The sequence below is a fragment of the Salvia hispanica genome, chromosome 1, assembly GCF_029641045.1.
Source record: "Salvia hispanica isolate PSC_SH4W2 chromosome 1, Shi_PSC_v1, whole genome shotgun sequence".
NCBI lineage: Eukaryota > Viridiplantae > Streptophyta > Magnoliopsida > Lamiales > Lamiaceae > Salvia > Salvia hispanica.
In genome coordinates, this window is record NC_142692.1 from 3,520,667 (window position 1) to 3,527,524 (window position 6,858).

Here is a 6,858-nt window from a genome sequence, read left to right on the forward strand (position 1 = left end):
CGCATCAGGTCAACAGTGACCGATGTCAGCATGCAGCAGGCCGTCATTGCAAATTCTCATAAATTATGTTCGTGCTCTGTCCAAAATGCCCTTTAAGGGCCAAAGGATCTTTTAGTCACAAAAAACATGATACGTGATTAATTTTAAGGTTAGATATATGTGGGGGTATTTTTTTTTTCTGAGGGACCTGCAGTGTCACAATTGGAAACGTCAGAGACTTTTGATGTAGTTCACTCTAGTTTTAATAGATGGCATGGCATGAAACGGACAATTTCTATAGATCAATATGTGATTTTATATGTCTATCATTAAGAATATACTACTAATAAAGACTATTTATATTATAATATGTGTGTGTGCGATACGTGTATGCATAATTTTAATATATCTTTGATACATTGAGTGTGATGTAAGATTTTATTATGTTTTATATCAGTTTTGATATAAGTATATGCGAAAATCGTGGGCATTATTGAATCAATAGGAAATAAACTATGCAAAAGAAAGTCTAACTAAGTTGACATATGATGCTGACATTACAACAAGTTTTGAATAAAATTTGTCGTCACAAATGTTAATCACACTCACTCAAAAAAGAAACGACAATTTCTTCTTCCCTGATTTCTTCCGCCGGCGGATTCGTCTCCGCCTACACCCATAGTTTTGTCGCCGTCGCCCTCGCCGCCGACCATTTCCATCTGCGGTATATCTCTCTAATTCATTTCTCTACTCATTACTGATTCTAATTCAAGTTTTTATGATGAAAGTTTATAGTAGAATTTTTGTATAGGTTTGAATTCTAGAAATTAATCAACACGTACATTGAAATTTGGTTGGGGAAGATGTTGACCGAGACTCTGTGAGAATTAATTTTGGAGATTTATCTTGTTTGAATCAAATAATGAACCTTCATCATCATTATTTGTTAGTTAATGCATGGACCTTCATCTTCATTATTTTAGTATGGAGGTTTCATATTCATCAGACAATGAACTTTCATCGTTGTTATTTGTTAATTTAAATAGTTATTAATCTTTCCTTTTTTATTTTAATTTGTTCATAAAAATTAATCTATTTTGCATTTTTGATAATATGGTCAATCATTTGTCCCCTTTTTAAATTCTAAGTATTTACTTTCAATCATTTTTTACTATTTTATTCATTTTACATTAAAAGTTAAGTTGACCACCAAAATTATTGTTCGCCCCCCGACATTGTATTGATGTGTATTTTAGAGTATCTAAACCAGTTCACACAAATTATCAAGTTTAATTAATTAATTCTAATAATACTACAGTACTGCAAGATTACAGTGTCGTAGTAGTATTTCAAGTGTCGATCTACAGAAAGGTAAAGATTGTTTACACTTAATAGCATATAAAAACATACAATGATTTGATTTTTGATTTCTGAAAGTTAATGACAAAATAAAGCTACAAATTAACTAAAGTAAGACTATTCAATTGAGAAAATATGTCACTCCAAGTTGCTCACTAGGCTTGTATTGTTCTACACCTATACAACAAAACATATGAAGGGATTAAAACATCAACCTAATCACATACACTGAACATGTACACGATGAGTAGTTCACAATTAGCTGAACACATAACCTATGAACCAATTTTCAATGTTCATAAACTCCTGCGGAAGCGCTGGAGAAATAAGCATCTACTATGATCACCTACTTAATCCACTATCAAATTATCATCTGAACAATTCTAATTCGCTAGCATACCAACAATCAAACATTCCTAAACTATGTTAAAGAGACAATAGCAAAGGAAAGAACAACACTACATTATTAGCCAAAAACAGAGTGTATAAACATTGAGCACATTGTTGGCAACAAACACATGAGTTCAAAGGTGTAGAAACATCCATACAAAGCCTAGATTACAACTTGGAGCAACATAGAGAAGTTTAGCCGAAACACATGGTGGAATTTGCAACAAAAACCATAGGAAACATGCTCTCGTTGAGTGGAATTGGGATTTGGAGACGGATCGTCGGAATGTTGGCCGGAATTTCTTCATTTTCTTCTTCCTCCTCTCTCTCTCTCTCTTTTTCTCTCCCTTTTCTCGTGTCTGAATATGTCTGAATCTCCTCCCAAAACCGCCCCAGAAACCAATTTGAAACCTAAAATTCGGCAGTTTTCGAGAAAAACGCCCGACCGGGCAAAATGGTGCCAACCTAGGCGTTTCCACTGGCCCCGGGCGTTTTTGCCGGTTTTGACTGCTTCGCGCAACCTTCGTCAAATGGCCATAACTTCTTCACCCGAGCTCCGCTTGAGGCGTGCAATATACCCACGCGAAGCTATTTTAAAGGCGATAATGGTGGAAAGATAAAAGAATTTGGACACCATCTTGATAGGCAACGAACAGTTTCAATCAAACGCTACTCCACATGTACATCTACCAACTAATATATAATAATCAAGCTTTAATGATTAATTGATAGATGATTTTAATGTACAAAATAAGATAAATCATGGAGTAGAACAAGTATTATTTGATTCACGTCATGTATTATTTTTATAATATTTTTTATTTTCAAAATTCCTAATTAGTATTAGCATCACATCTTGCAGAGTCCACAGCCATGGCCGGAGAGAAGCAAGAAAGCTTCAAAATCCTAATGTTCCCATGGCTAGCTCACGGCCACATCTTCCCATACCTCCAACTCTCCAAAAACCTCATAGCAACTCACAACTTCACCATCTACCTCTGCTCCACCGCCGTCAATCTCCACCACCTCTCCAAACACGCCACCGCCTCTCTCCACCTAGTTGAGCTCCACATGCCATCTCCCCCTGAGCTACCTCCCCACCTCCACACCACCAAGAATCTCCCCTCCCACCTCATTCCAACCCTCATCAAGGCCTTCCAAGAATCAACCCCCAGCTTCACACAAACCCTCCAAACCCTAACTCCAGACCTCGTCATCTTCGACATTTTCCAGCCGTGGGCCCCCAAGATCGCATCTTCCATGGGGATACCTAGTGTCTACTTCTCAACCTCCGGCGCCTCCTCCATCTCCTACTACCACTACATCCACACGTACGGAACTGGCGCCGGATTCCCATTTCCGGCACTGAGCCTGCCGGAATCAGAGATAGCCCGGAAGAAGAATCGGGCTGGGCTGATTATCAAAGATGCGGATGATGACTTTCCCTTTGGGAATTACAAAATATCCACGGACTTTGCATTGGTGAAGAGCTCTAGATATGTTGAAGAAAAATATGTAGACTATCTATCGACTTCATGCAAGAAAAGGATCGTTTGCACTGGTCCATTGATTTCTTCCGATGCTGTCGAGGACGACATGTTCGAGAAGTCTAAAATCATGGAGTGGCTGAACAAGAAAGAGGTTGGTTCCACCATATACATCTCCTTTGGGAGTGAATGCTTTTTATCGAAAGAGCAGATTGGGGAGATAGCAAAAGGGCTGATGCAAGTTGAAGATGTGAACTTTTTGTGGGTGGTGAGGTTCCCATTTGAGGAGAGGGAGAGGAGGATCGAGGAAGAGATGCCGGTAGGGTTTCTTGAAGCGGTGGGGGAGAGGGGTTTGGTGGTGACTGGATGGGCAGCGCAGAGGAGGATATTAGGGCATCCGAGTGTTGGTGGGTTTTTGAGCCATTGTGGGAGGAGTTCGGTGACGGAGAGCTTGTATTTGGGGTTCCGGTGGTGGCAGCGGGGATGAATGTGGAGCAGCCACTGAATGCGCAGTGGATGGTGGAGCTGGGTGTGGGGGTGGAGGTTGTGAGGGAGGTTTGGGGAGGGGTTTATGTGGGGGAGGAGATTGGGAAGGCGATTGAGAAGGTGATGGTGGTGGAGAAGGAGGGTTTGAGGAATAGGGCAAGTAGGTTGAGTGAGGTGATGAGAGAGAAGGAGGGAGAGGAGGTGAGAGAAGTTGCTCGTAGCCTTTTGGACATTTGTGTCAAGAACAAGAAGATATGACATGAAGAGGGTTTGCTTGATTTGTTTGGTTAATTGGTTTGATTGAGTGCAACAACACTTGTAACTTTTTTTTTTTTATTGAAGATTGATTGTAACTGCATTCTTCATATATGGTGTTTGTTATAAGTTGAGATTTGATCCATTGCACTCTAATTACCATCACTTTTTGCATGTTTTTGTGTAAGGATTGAGGTTCGGTTCGATTCGGTTGGTTGAATAAGTGAATGGAATGCCAATTTTGTGACTCATTACACACTCATGAATATAGATTAAATACATATTGAACTAATTTAAAGACTCCCATTTTCCTATTTTACATTTTAATGATATTTATACTTAGGTTTTATTAAGGTTGATACGTTATTAATCCTTTTGCATATTAATTAATTAATTAATTATAATAATAGCGATCTTTGCGAATTGAACCCCTTTTTTTAAATCTATCGTAATCTAACTAGTCATACTCACGCACATGCCATGTTTTATTCAAATAATTATGGTTTTTAATTATTTTAATGCAAAAATAATGTAGTTGTTCATTATAGTTTAAGTAGTTATGGAAGAAACCCGTCCATACATATATTTGAAAATGCTACATGTTGGTATAGAGTCTAGAGTAATGCTACATACGGAATCATATTACGAGAAAATAAAGGATACAAAGAAAAATATAGAAATAATAGTTACTTTGTACACACTATCAATAAGTATAAGTGCATTTTGGTAATGTCAACAGTTTTAAATATTCATATTCTGAAAATATGAGTCCAGCTGTGTACTTTGAAGAAGAAACACTAAGAACATCTTACGTCTTCGAGGGGAAGAGATAAATAGAGGGATAAACTAATATAATTATTATGTTTACCTATTTTCATAAAAAATCATTCTTCAAGGAGAGAGGTATTTAAGAAGGTATAATACATTTTCCCATTTTGAAGAGGTATCTTTACTTCTCCATCAATGGAGAGATAAAATTTTATAACTACCATATTTGCTTTCTTTTCATGAAAAACCAATCTCCAAGGAAAAATGTATTTGAGAAGTTATTACACTTTATGGTTTTTAATACATTTTTAAAATAATATATTTCACTTTTTAATAAGGTAAATACATGATATACCTTTTCTATATACCGGGATTTAATCAATTGCTAACTAATTATCAATCCCAAATTGAGACCAATTTTCAACCATTAGATTAGAAGATCTTGTGGTTAATATAATGCCAAGCGTAATATATTTTAAATTTAAATAATTATTAATTAAATTAAAAGGGTATTAATGTCAAATCCTATATATAGTAATTATAACTAACTACTTTCTCTCTCCTCAAAATCATCTCAAATCTTTAAATTTACGTAACTCTCTCAATTTAAATTATTTTTTCACAAAAAATATATCAAATTAAAGATAATTTAATAAGGATTCCAACGAGATATCAATTGCATATGTTCCGACGACGTTCGGATGATGAAATTTGATATTTTTTATTTTAGTTTTCGTAAATGTTGATACCCAGATTTTTATCAACAAATACATAAAAAAATCTCAATAAAACCATGTAAAAATATCAATAAATATGTGTTGATATTTTCTTGTACTAATGTTGATATTCTTATATCATATTGTTGATATTTGTAATACACAATGTTGATATAAAAAAACACCCACGAAAATTATCATATGATAACATAATGACGATATTACTCTTTTGTTGATATTTTGTCTACTATTTATTGAGATTTGTGAGTTTTAATCTCATCCACTCATTTTAAAATCTAAGGGTGGAGATTTAGTCTTGATTTTGGATTAAGGTGCTATAAGCATTAGAATAAGACCCTCTGTATACCTTCCCGAAAATGCTCTAAAATGATAAGTAAGACTTAAATTCAAAAGGTTAACGGAATTATCTACATTATTAGAAGGCAAATATTTAGAGATAAAATGATAAGGCAGACTTAAATTCAAAAGGTTAATGAACTACCTACCAAATTAGGAGATAAATATTAAAGAATATTCTAGATACCATTTACAAGAATAAAAAGACCTTCACCCTTCACCTCTTTCACTCCCTCACATACACAAGAAATATTCCTCTTCAATTTATTGGCTGTGAATTCGTCGGATAAACGCGTGTATATATGTAACCTGAGGTAATCTTCACTTCTAACATATTTTCATAGCTAAAAAAATGAAACAAGCATGATTTGACACTTAGATTCAAAGTTAAAATATCATTATAGAAATGTGTGGAAGGAGAAATTAAATTATCAGATGATATATGATGTGATTATATGATACTAAGTGTTAAGTGATGTTGACTGCCATGATATGATGTCAAATGGTGAAGGTTGGTGATAGGGGAAAACTATATGCTTATTTGAGAATTGTTTTGTAAATGACTTATATGTGAAATAAGATAGTAATGATTAGAATAATCACTTGGAAATGAGCTTAACCTAAAAGCATGTTGTTTAATTGGAGAATTATGTACTAGTTCTTAGAGTGATTGATTTGCTACTAGGTTGAAAACTTCATTCTTGTGATTATCCCTTATTTCTTGCAATTGCAATTCTTTTATGTTATCACTTTAATGTTTTAATGGTTTTAAGTGGCTATAAAAATGGATTTTAATATGCCATGATTTATGGTGCTGTGAAACATGGATTTTAATTCACTATAATGTATAGTGAATTAAGCTTGGACTGATAGAAAATATAAATAGGCTTTCGGATATACATTTTTATGCATCGAGATTTCATATTCAAACCATATTTTTACTCTATTCCAACCAATTTCTTCCATAAAAGGAGATGGAGTATTAATTTTATTTAAGATAGCACCAATTTCTTATCGTATCGGTTCCCTATTGTTTTTTTTCAGGAAATCAGGACATAGAG

General features: G+C 34.8%; 1 pseudogene across 1 annotated transcript; it reads left to right on the forward strand.

Annotated features, from left to right (window-relative positions):
* Positions 1-595: 595 nt before the first annotated feature.
* LOC125219659 (UDP-glucosyltransferase 29 pseudogene) lies at positions 596-4,106 on the forward strand (annotated as a pseudogene). The gene is made up of 2 exons (XR_016134364.1): positions 596-703; positions 2,591-4,106. The product of XR_016134364.1 is annotated as a UDP-glucosyltransferase 29 pseudogene (transcript).
* Positions 4,107-6,858: the final 2,752 nt, after the last annotated feature.